Source organism: Brachyhypopomus gauderio, chromosome 1 (assembly GCF_052324685.1).
Source record: "Brachyhypopomus gauderio isolate BG-103 chromosome 1, BGAUD_0.2, whole genome shotgun sequence".
In the NCBI taxonomy this organism is placed as follows: domain Eukaryota; kingdom Metazoa; phylum Chordata; class Actinopteri; order Gymnotiformes; family Hypopomidae; genus Brachyhypopomus; species Brachyhypopomus gauderio.
Window position 1 is genome coordinate 32,392,467 of NC_135211.1, and position 12,645 is coordinate 32,405,111.

The window sequence follows — 12,645 nt, forward strand, 5'->3', positions numbered from 1 at the left end:
TATTTTTGTCAAATATTTCAATAGCTTTTAAACGGTCCATCATAAGTCCACAAAACAAGGTTGTTGATTAGGATGCACTTAATGTATAAGTCCATATTGTTTTATGCACTTATGATGGGCATTTTAAAAGCTATTGAAATATCTGACAAAAACTGACCAATTAGGATGCACTTTGTGTAATAGACCTTGTTTTATGGTCTTATGATGGACAGTTTAAAAGCTATTGAAAAAAAACTGACCACCACAAAGAGGTAAGAGGTAGAAATACCCATTCAAGAGTTTGTTGTTGTTTAAGGTACACTTAATATGTATATAACTTGTGTTTATCATATGAAGGATTGTTCAAAAACTATTGAAATTTTTGCAGAAAAAGAGAGTGCGCTGTGCTCTGGGGCCTTTACGACCACCACTTTTGTCCATGTTAAGGTAATTTGTAGACGATGACGGTACATTTAAAATAACATGTCTAATTCCGAATATGCGAACATGAAACCAACTTAACCACAGTTACAAGGAAGAGAAAGACATCAGGCATGTTGGGCAACAGAGATCCTAAATAACAGCTGCCTAGAAAAAGTTATTGGTGCCTGATTTTTTCCTTTTAAGACCTACTGGCTCCTTTAGTGGTCAAGTGTTTGTTTATACTTCCATCTGGAAGTTTCTTGTATTTAAATTTCATATCCATCAGCATAGCCTCTTCTGTCATTTCCATCATGCTCATCACATTGTGCGTTTATATAATCTAAATGCCTGGAACCAGGGCTGGACTGGTAACCTGGCATACCGGGCATTTGCCCGGTGGGCAGACAGTGCTCGGGGGCAGATGGATTTTTTTTCCTTACCCTTTTTTTCTAAGAGACCAGCCCACAATTTAGAGGGAGCGGCCCATTGGCCAATCTTGAATATATACAGTGGACTGAACCTATTAGTATATAGGACGAAAGTGGCCCAGCCTTTCTCTGTGTGGTCCGCTGTAACTCCCGCTATGTTCAGTGTTGAGCACATTTTTAAAGGAGATACAGCATGGAGCAACAGAAGTGGCAGAAAGGGGGTGCGGAGAAGTTGCGTGCGAAGAAATTGAAGAGTCTCAATGTAGATGCTACAAAATGTGTAAAAATCACAAACATGTTCGCTGCTGTAGCCTCCACGTCCTCTGTAGGTGAAGACAGCAACAGCAAACGGGGAGAGCAGCAGCCAGAAATGCAGGCTTGTGAAAGAGAAACCGAGGGACAGACTGAGCAGGAAAGTGTAGTACGTAAGCAGATAGTAATGTTAGGATAACACAGGAACTTTATTACATGAGAATGATGAGCAATGGCAATTATTTAGTATCAATATTAATTGGTATTTGCATACTTCCCAAAATCTGGCAGCTAAGTGCCCATATTCTGATAAAATAGCAAATGGTCAAGACTGCGATGTGTTGGATGAGCAGCAAGTGTCCATTTTAGGCTATCATAGCATTTTAGATATTTAGGTTAAAGGTTATATACACCTACACGCACATATACATCCACACAAACATGTAAATGTTTACATTTAAATATACATCCACACAGACATATACACTCCCACACACATTCACCCACACCCATATACACCTTTACACACATATATACACCCACAAATATACATACATACACATTACACGTACACATTCACCCACCTACACAAAAAGAGACAAGGACAAACATACTCATCCACATCCACACACTCTCTGAGGCGGGGGCAAATGGATGGCCCACCCAGGACGCCACCAGCCAAGCCCCCGCACCAGCGTCCAATTCCTGCCCCGGCAGGGAGCAGGAAACGGGTAAGGGAAGACCGTCCCACCCCTCCACTCCCAGTGCAGTGTTGTGTGCTGGTGTTAGTGTATATGAATGTATGGTAGTGTGTGATACTATGGTGTAGTTAAAATTGAGGGGACAGGTGTTGGGACAAATGTGGGCAAAGCCCCGGGCCACTGGTCAGTGTTTATCCACACCGTCCCCTCAAAAGTCCTTAATGTCTAAAGTGCAGTAAAAACTGAGGGACAGACAGTGGTGAGGAGACGAGTGAGGCCATGACAGCAGGCCCACCTCATTAACCTCTGGATAACATGCCTGTCCCCCAGGATCCTAAATGTATGAGTACTGTGTGTGTGTTAATTATTTTAAATAAAGTATACACTGGCTATACCGAAGTTCACCTCTGACCACGACTTCGCAGTATTACAGCAGTATTATGTCTAAATATCTAGTTAGGACAAAACTAGAGTGCTCAATGAACTAAGTTATAATCACTGTAACTCCCGAATATCATCTGTTGCATCTTTATGCAAACGAGGGGACTCAGAATTTGTTGACACATGTTGGTTTGAAAAAAATTCTCCGTCGTGCCTGCTGCTTGCATGTGCTAAATGAAATTGAGCACTTTCTTCTTTGATTTACAACTTTGACCTACCACCTGATTCACTTTCTGCTCCGCCCCCTGACAGGTGAAGAAAAATCTACAGAAAAGTCGCACCTCTGTATAAGCCACATGGTTCAAATCGTGGGGAAAAAAATAGCGGCTTACAGTCTGGAATATACGGTAATTGATTTTTGGTAAAGCCATCAATGGTAAAATGGTAGTGACTCTCCCCATGAGTGATATAGGTAAAGCGTTCCAACGTGTGAGATCATCTTCTATTGTTTTTATTAGAGTTATGATTTAACTGTCTAAAGTCTAAAAGTCTAGCAGAGACATGTATGCCTAAATATCTAATATTACCTGATTGTAGTGGAGTGGTGGTCATATTCTGAAAACTACAATTTATAGGCAGAATTACCTGATTTACCCCAGTTGATGGTATAGTCTGATATAGAAGAGAAGCTGTCTAAAAGTTTAGTTGTATTTGCAAGAGAAGCTTGTGAGTTCTCCAGGAAGAGTAATACATCATCTGCATAGACTTATCGTATGGTTTGTAGTTTCTGTGTTAATTCCCTTAATAGAAAGAAAATATTTTTATTACATAGTGGAATGCATTAAGAACAAAACAAAATGATCAATGTATATCTATAATATTATCCCATGGAGGTTTGGATTTGGAATCATACTCAAAATCAAAGTGTAAAATCAAATGACAGGCTGATTCAACTTCAGTGGAAATTCCTCAAGATAAGTTCAAATGAGGCTCAGTTCTTGTGTGGCCTCCTGTATGACCTCCCTACAACGCCTGGGCATGTTCTTCTGAGGAATCTCCTCACAGACCTGGATTAAAGCGTCAGTCAACTCCTGGACAGTCTGTGGTGCAATGTGGCGTTGGTGGATGATGTCCCAGATGTGCTCGATTGGAATCAGGTCTGGGGAACGGGGCGGGGCCAGTCCATAGCATCAACGCCTTCATCATGCAGGATCTGCTGACACACTTCACCACATGAGGCCTAGCATTGACATGCATCAGAAGGAACCCAGGGCCCACTGCACCAGCATATGGTCTCACAATGGGTCTGAGGATGTCATCCCAGTAACTAATGGCAGTCAGGGTACCTCTGGCTAGCACATGGAGGTCTGCGCGGCCCTCCAAAGAAATGCCTCCCGCACCATTACTGACCCACTGCCAAATCCTGGGGGATGTTGCAGGCAGCAGAACATTCTCCACGGAGTCTCCAGCCTCTGTCATGTGCTCAGTGTGAACCTACGCTCAGCTGTGAAGAGCACAGAAAAGCACAGTTTCCTGCTCAACTATAGAAACCCATTCCATTAAACTCTTTCTGCAGTGTTCTTGAGCTATCTGAAGGCCACATGAAGTTTGGATGTCTTTAGTGATTGACTCTGCAGAAAGTTGGTGACCTTCACAATATGTGCTTCAGCATCCGCTGACCCTGCTCTGTCAGTTTACATGGCCTACCGCTTCATGGCTGAGATGCTGTCATTCCCAAACACTTCCATTTTCTTATAGTACATCTGACAGTTGACTCTGGAATAGGGCTGCTGCGATTTGTCGATACAGTTGATGACGTCGACGCTGAAAATACGTCGACATCAATATTTTTACATCGGTTTTGTGTGTGTGTATATATATATATATATATATATATATATATATACTGCTCAAAAAAATAAAGGGAACACTTAAAACAACACAATATAACTCCAAGTCAACCACACTTCTGTGAAACCAACCTGTTCAGTTAGGAAGCAACACTGATTGTGAATCAATTTCACCTGCTGTTGTGCAAATGGAATAGACAACAGGTAGAAATGAGAGGCAATTAGCAAGACCCCCCCCCCCCCCCCCCCCCTATAAAGGAGTGGTTCTGCAGGTGGGGACCACAGACCACTTCTCAGTACCTGCACTAAAGACAAAGTACAGATCCCAGTTAAAAATTGAACAGGAGCTGAGAGTGGTAGTGCTTCAAACCCCGCTTCGAAAAGCTGTGCACTGCAAAACGGGCTCATTGTAGCCATTAGTTCTGACTCATTTTGGTAAAAAACAGCACAAATTGTTGTATTGCATGTTTTGTAGGTTAAAGTGTTAATGAATTAATGCTCCTGAATTAATGTTGCTGATCATGTTGAATTTATTATTATTTATTGATTTTATTTAATTTCATTTTTCAGTATCAAATGCCAGTCAGTTCAAAAATGTTTCTAGTTTAAATAGATGTCATTTTTTCCATTTCATGCAAACTGATGCACTTCATCATGCAATTGTTTTTGTTACAAACTAAAAATCCAAATTGTTATTTCTTCAGTGTTAATAAAGACCTTATTAAGGTGTACTTATAACAATTTTATAGATAAATGATACTACACTGGGCGTATAAAAACACATTTTTATCCCATTTTGTCATGTATGGGTTTATACGCCCACAGAATTTATAGTTGCGGCGGAAAGTAGTGACCAGGGTGGTGGTGGAGTGAGTGTGTGTGTGTGTGTGTGTACGTAGGGCTGAACGATTTTGGAAAATAATCTAATTGCAATTTTTTATCTATAAATTGCGATTGCGATTTAAAATCGCGATTTTTTTCCATTGTTTCACTTCAGGAAACTCTGTTTCGGCATTTTTTATACAGCTCAGATATAGGGTTGCCGGGGGGGGGGGGGTGTGTGTGTGTAAAAAATTGACTAAATTTAAGTATTATTATTATATCGTGATCGATCGATCGCCTGTGGTTGGCGCCAGAGCAAACTACTAACTTTTTAGTCTAAGACGCTCAATGCGTGAGAGTTGGCAACCCTGCAGGTAGGCTATAGCAACTTGGCTAAAATATGTGCGTGAGGGCATTTGGTAGCGCATATCCAGTGTCTTTAACAAAGCCATGAAGCCGGGATTGTTCACTACATTAACGGACATCATGTCTTTCACTATGAACTCCGTTACTGCCCGAGTTATTTCAGCGTGCCGCTTCCAATTATATCCATAAGGAGTTACACTTTCAAACGGTTCGGTCAGTGAACCCTGTCTGCTGGACCGCGGTCAAGCTATCCGCGCTTTCGCGATTCATCCGCGCTTTAAATCTTATTGCGCCTATATGCGTGATTTTACGGTATTTCGCTGCTCACCGCATACTAAAGCTGTATAAGCGCAGAGAAACACTTTTGCGTATTTGAAGATGCAGCACTGGTCGTTGGCGTTTTAGCCTTACAAATATGAGGCTTTGTGGTGTTTTTTTTTTTATGCTGAAGAAGGTTTGTAGTGTTTCCTCGCGTAGTAGCGACAGTAGCAAGGCACGTTTTACACAGTACCGGACGATGAGCAGCATCTTTTAAAAGCCAAAGTAATTTCACACAACTGATGTGCTGCCCCTCTTTGGTAATTAGACTTTCAGTAGTGTCAGCTTCTGTCGAGCCTGAAGCCATTGTGCAACAAGTTAAATTGCGCTGTGTTAACTTCACTTCTCCACCTCCCTGCCTCCTGCTCGGGTTTGCTCCGTTCGTCCTCGGCTCGGCTCGCTCCCAAGTCACGTGACCAGTTTAAATCGCAGCCTGTGCGATTAGACAATCGCGTTTTAAAAAATCGTGAAATTATCGCAAATGCAATTAATCGTTCAGCCCTATGTGTACGTCCCTTTTTTGGGGGGGGGGGCAAAGTGTTTTCTTCTTCCTAGGGGGGGCTTAACAGAAAATAATTGAGAATCACTGCCCTAAAAGAACATGCTTCACTAGCATGATGGAAAAGAAATATGAGGATGAATACCGGAAAGTCAAACTTGCCATCTCTTCATCCAGTTCTATGAGTTTAACAACAGATGCATGGTCAAGCATTGCTACAGAGGCATACTTGGGCATAACTTGCCATTTCAGTAACGATGAATGGGAGCTAATAATGACTGGGAGCTCATTAGCTATAATTTGACTACCATGCCACTTGAAGAAAGGCACACTGCAGCAAATATTGCATCTTGGATTGAAGCAGCTATTGAGAAGTTTGGAATTCCTGCAAGTAAAATCCAAGCAGTGGTGCATGACAATGCTGCTAATGTAGTAGCTGCTCTGAAATTGTTGGAAGAGAAGCATGGGATATCTTCAATCTGCTGTGCAGGACACACACTGCAACTAGTGGTATATCATGCACTAAAGAGTCCCCAAATTTCCAAAGCAGTTGGAACAGCAAGGTGTTTGGTTGAACATTTCAAAAAGAGTGAAATGGCTAGCTCAAAGCTGAAAATAAAACAAAAACAAATGGGCAACCCTGAACACAAACTGCTACAAGATGTTAGTGTGAGATGGAATAGCTCTTACTACATGATCAGCCGCCTATTAGAGCAGAGGTGGCCTATTACAGCATGTCTGTCAGACCCAGAAGTTACACAAAGAGCAAAGCATTTCCTTGACCTCAAATGTGAACCGTGGAGCCTGCTGGAGGAGTTAGAAAAAGCTCTCAAACCAATCGAGTGTGCTACTGTTTATCTTAGTGGAGGGACATATGTGACTCTCTCCTCTCTGTCTGCACTCATTAAAGGACTGATGAAGTCTACACAGAATGCAACTTTTGAAAACATTCATGTACAGGCATTTCAGGCTGCTGCAGCACAGGAAATCTCAAAAAGTTGTAAGGTTGAGATGGCTTTCAATGATGATACTACAAACACCAGTGTAATTGCAGCTGCCCTGGATCCTAGATTTCTCAGACTGAAATTCTTAACCTCAGTGGAATGCCTGAGACTGCAAGTGAAAGTGCAAGCCCTTGCCCTTGAAGCAAAGAGAAGAGAGACTGAATCAACAGCTGCTTCATACCGCAGAGGTCCAAACATCAGCAGATGTTATCGAGAAGAAGTCTATGACTTTGCTGGACACATTGCTTGGATCAGACTCAGAAGAAACATCCAGCCTAAATGACAGTGGAGATGAGGCAGATGTTATCAGTCATTCCGTAAGGGAAGAGATTTTCAGGTATTTTGGGAAACAGCCTTTGCCCAAAAGTGCAGATCCTTTGCAGTGGTGGAAAGCAAATGAGTCAAGGTTTCCGTCTCTGGCTATTCTTGCAAAGGCTTATTTGTGTGTACCTGCCACATCAACACTGTCTGAACGTCTCTTTTCTGCAGCTGGAAATATTGTTTCCAAGAAAAGGGCTAGCCTGAGTCCAGAACATGTAATGTAAGAATGTCAACATGTCTACAACACATGTCTAGATTCTATTCGTGATGTACTTTGACTTGATACACTAAAAATTTTGCACTTCATGTAATGTGCAGACATTTCAAAGTGTTTGAAATGAAACTTTGATTTTGGTAGCAGTTGCACAATCGACTTAAGTATTCTTTTTTTTGTTTGTTTACTATGCTGAAGAGGCCGTTTAAAAGTAGTTTGCACTTTGTTTAATATAAAAAACCTGAATTTGTTAAAGGCTTTAATAGAAATGTGGGATTTCAAGTTATACGACTGAATAAGGCCTCTTTTTTATGTTTACTATGCTGGAGAGTAATGTTTTGCACTAACAATTTGCACTATAAATCTGTTTTACATTTTTTGTTCTGTATTATGACAGTTTGTTGTCAGAATAAATGTAACTTATAAGAGATACAGGTTTATTTTTTGTTTATTGTTCAGCAGAAAATTAATTGTTTAGACTAGTCGACCAATCGAAAAAATAGTCGATAGTTGAATCGATACAAAAATAGTCGTTAGTGGCAGCACTACTCTGGAATATTTAGGAACGAGGAAATGTCACAACTGGATTTGTTGCGCAGATGGCATCCTATCAAAGTTCCACGCTGGAATTCACTGAGCTCCTGAGGGCGACCCATTATTTCACAAATGTTTGTAAAAACAGTCTGCATGCCTAGGTGTTTGATTTTATACACCTGATTCCGATCATTTGAATGGGTGAGCGAATACTTTTGATGGGGTGATACAATATAGTGTATGTATGTGGTTAAGTATGTCAGGAACAAACCCCCGTTTCTTCGTGAGCTGCGCGTGTCGCCACAACAGTTCTAACCCCGCTGTAATTACTGTAACGGCATTCCGCATAATTCTCCATATATTTTTTATTTAGCTGTGACTGAGTTGGGCTCTTTTCCCCGCCACTCGCTGCCAATAAATACTTAATCTCCGTCTGGCATTGCTACTGGCGTTTCTCTGTTACCGGTCGTCTCAAAGAGGAGCCAACTTCAGTGTCTGGTCTGCGGTCGGTACAATCGTTTTAACGCGTGGATGTGTTTCGGAAATACTGGTAAAATATCCTTGTTCCTCGGGCAGTTAAAACTGTATTATGGATTCCTATTTAAAGAAGAATACAAGGAACACGGGGGTATTTATAACGAGCAGTCGCGTGAACGTGGTGAGTAGATGATGCCGTTACAGGTGTGACGGCACGAGACAGTCCGCCTTCATTATTCTGCCCGGTTTCTGTCTGAAATTATTACATAAATGTAATGATTTCAAGCTAAATTTCGTTGTAAGGACCACGTGTCCTATTTCATAACGATGTGTATCTGGGTTGGTTCTGTGTTGTCTCTAAATCTTATTCAATCTGTCACAGGAGTAGTTAGTACACGGTGTTGTTTGAAAAGACGAATAGTGAAGTAGCCATGTCTGTATTTAATATCGCACTTTGTAATTAATTGACTCTGCACTGTTTGAAACTACGCCGAGGAACAAGCTCCGCCATGCCCGTCGAACTACGGCGACCTGGCAAACCCTAACCCTAGACACGCTAAAATAACTGATTAGAATGGATGGACTGTTCGGTTAACAGACGAAATCTTATCTACCTGTTTTAGAATGCCTAGTGTTATGCGAATTGGGCCAGGGGACGGTGTAGAGAGCTGAGTATCCACATGAAGACATTCACTTAAAGGCAGGGTCAGACGTGCTGATCGATACAACTGGATGATTCATGGGAGGAATGTTCCAGACTGAGTGTGTGAAGCTTGTGCAGCCAGCGGTAGACCGAGGATTTGCCTCTAAATTGTCAGATTCTCTCATTACCATGCATGTTTGAGTCTTTAGGACTACAGAGCCTATGAAATTCTCATAAGACAGTTATTAAATTTTTCATCAATGCAATATATTTGATCTGTGAATTATAATGATTGCTGTATGTTAAGATTTTCTGGCATGTTAGCAATTCTTAATACACAGCAATAACAAACTGAGATCTGTTCTCCTAAAGAAGTCAAAGTGCTTTTTCTTAAACTCTGGGACTTTTGTGTGGATGGACTGCAGTAGGCAGTGTGTAAATGTCAGAGGCCCGCCTATACACCCAGCTTTGCTTCATGCCTTTGTGTTTTAATCCTGTTTCTCCCAGAGGCCTGGCAGATATTGCACAGGGTCCAGTGAGCTGGTCTGGTAGCACCTGTGTGGGCGTGGGCCATGGGACCGGCATCTTACCTCACATTCACACCTGACATGTATCATTCTGTAGAAGTTGATATTTCATATACCCTGTTTACATCTTATATACCCTATTTCCCTGCCAGCATAATCTATCATCAGAATATTCAATCAATCAATCAATCAAATTTTATTTATATAGTGCTTTTTACAACAGTTGTTGTCACAAAGCAGCTTTACAAGTGCCGGGTCCTAGCCCCCAGTGAGCAAGCCAAAGGCGACAGTGGCAAGGAAAAACTCCCTAGTTTTTTGCATGAGGAAGAAACCTTGAGAGGAACCAAGACTCAGGGGGGGAACCCATCCTCCTCTGGCCGACACCGGTCACCATGACAACAACAATTTATACAGAAAGAAGAGAAAGAAAAGGAAAAAGATGTAATAATGTCCATCATGGTGTAGGCATCCGGTTTGGCAGGAGGTGGCTGGCCCAGGATGGATCGCTGGTCTCCTCATCTCATTATTCCTCAAGCAGGCGGGCAGCCATGTGGAGAAATGAAACGGAAAATTAGCGCTGCATGGGGACATATACAGGACAGGTGAAATTATAAACATTTCTGGAGTGTGGCAGCAACTCCGGCATTAAGTTAAACTATTACAGCCTAGCTAAAAAAAGGCAGAACCAGAAGGTAACATAGGCTTGGGGGCATCCTGAGACAGTGGCATCCGTCCATTGCACTGTCAACAAACTTGAGTGACCTCGAGCAGTGACAGGATGACAGCACCAGCGCCCCAGTCTACCATAAAACCCTTTGCCTGTGAACCCCTGGATCTGTACCTTTATCTAAGGGGCGATATTAATTATCAAACGCTAAACTAAATAAGTGCAGGCATGAAAATCTGTCACCTTTCGGCGAAATTCGCCGTTTTGAAGTTGAAAAGGGTGACCTACGTGAATCGTGTAGATCCGATGAGTTTTTTGTTTGGGGGGGGGGGGGTCCGGGAGATTATATTTTAATTATCATATTGACTTAATTAGCAAACAGAGCACTTCTGAAATTGGCTATTTCAATGACAGTGGACAGCAGGAGTTATATTTTTTACATGACGTCACCTTACGAGCTCCGTAATATTTGGCATCACCTGTCGCTGTATCCCCGTACACCAGCAGCCACCCCCAACCCCCCCCCCCCCCCCCCCCCCCCCCCCGTCGCAGTATACCCATGACGTCACATGTCAACGCCCCGTCGCCGTATCCCCATGACGTCACATGCCCCGCCCCCCGGTCTTCTCACCTTTTTAACCCCTGACCCATTTTCATGCCTGAAGTGGGTTTTCAACCTAGACTTAAAGATTGTTACTGTGTCAGAGTCCCGGACGCATTTAGGAAGATCATTCCAAAGCTGGGGGGCCTTACAAGAAAAGGCTCTTCCCCCTGCTGTTACCTTGTTAATCTTTGGAACTAATAAAAGACCAGCACCCTGTGATCTTAGTGGACGTGGGGGTTCATAATAGGAAATAAGTTCCTGAAGGTATTCAGGAGCAAGCCCGTGCAATGCTTTATAAGTTAATAAAAGAATTTTAAAGTCAATACGGAATTTAACTGGGAGCCAATGCAGGGCTGATAGGACTGGACTGATATGCTGAAATTTTCTAGTTCTGGTCAGAACCCTGGCTGCGGCATTTTGAACTATTTGAAGTTTATTTAAATTCCTATTTGAACATCCTGACAGTAGTGAGTTACAGTAATCTAATCTGGAGCTAACAAAGGCGTGCACCAATTTTTCCGCATCATACTGTGATAATGCATTTCTTAACTTAGCAATGTTGCGGAGATGTAGAAAAGCTATCCTAGTAGTATTATCTATGTATTTATCAAATGATAGGTCAGAGTCGAGTATGACGCCTAGGTTTTTGGCTACTGTGCCAGGTGTAATGGGGTAGCCTGCGAGATTAAGCATTAGATCTGGAGTTTTCTGTTTTGAGGCCTTAGGGCCCAGGAGGACAACCCCTGTTTTGTCCTCATTAAGTTGGAGGAAGTTTAGGGACATCCAGCATTTAATATCTCTTACACAGGCCTCAATTTTTCCTAAACTGAGTTTGTCATCAGGTTTGGCTGATATGTAAAGTTGAGTGTCATCTGCATAGCAGTGAAAATTGACACCATGTTTGTTTATAACTGTGCCCAATGGTAGCATATATAATGTAAATAATAGTGGTCCTAAAATGGAGCCTTGCGGGACCCCATATTTAACTTTTGTACGTTTAGATGGAATATTATTGAGCTCTACAAACTGATAGCGATTTGTTAGGTAAGAATAAAACCATGAAAGGGCTGTGCCTGAGACTCCAACCCAGTGTTCTAACCTTTCTAGCAGGATCCTATGATCAATTGTGTCGAAAAATATTCATCACAGTGAGAATGTTGTACCAAAATCAGACATTTTGGGCCAACAGAAGGGCTTTCAGCAGCATCCAAACTGGACAGCCACTCAACATGTAGCTGCATACTGAGGTATTGAAATATGGACATATGGAAATATGGATATTCTAGCCCTAACCCAGACCAGGGGTTAGATCTAGCCCTAACCTCTAACCCAGATCTGGGAAAGGGTTGTGTGGATGCTTTTCTTAGTCAGTCCCAAAACACCAACTTTCCAGTAAATCAGGGATGTCAAACTCAATTGCACCAGAGGCCAAAACTCAAAGCAAACTTTAGGTCAAGGTAGTGCTGGGCGATTTTCACGATTAATTCGGTTAATTCGAATGACAGTTTTAAGGCGATTTTCAAAATGGTGTAATCGAGATTTTATACCTTTATATACAGACATTTGATCTTTTTAATAAAAAAATATCCGAAAATGCTACTCATTTCTGAAGTGACACGAACGCAAAAATTAGCC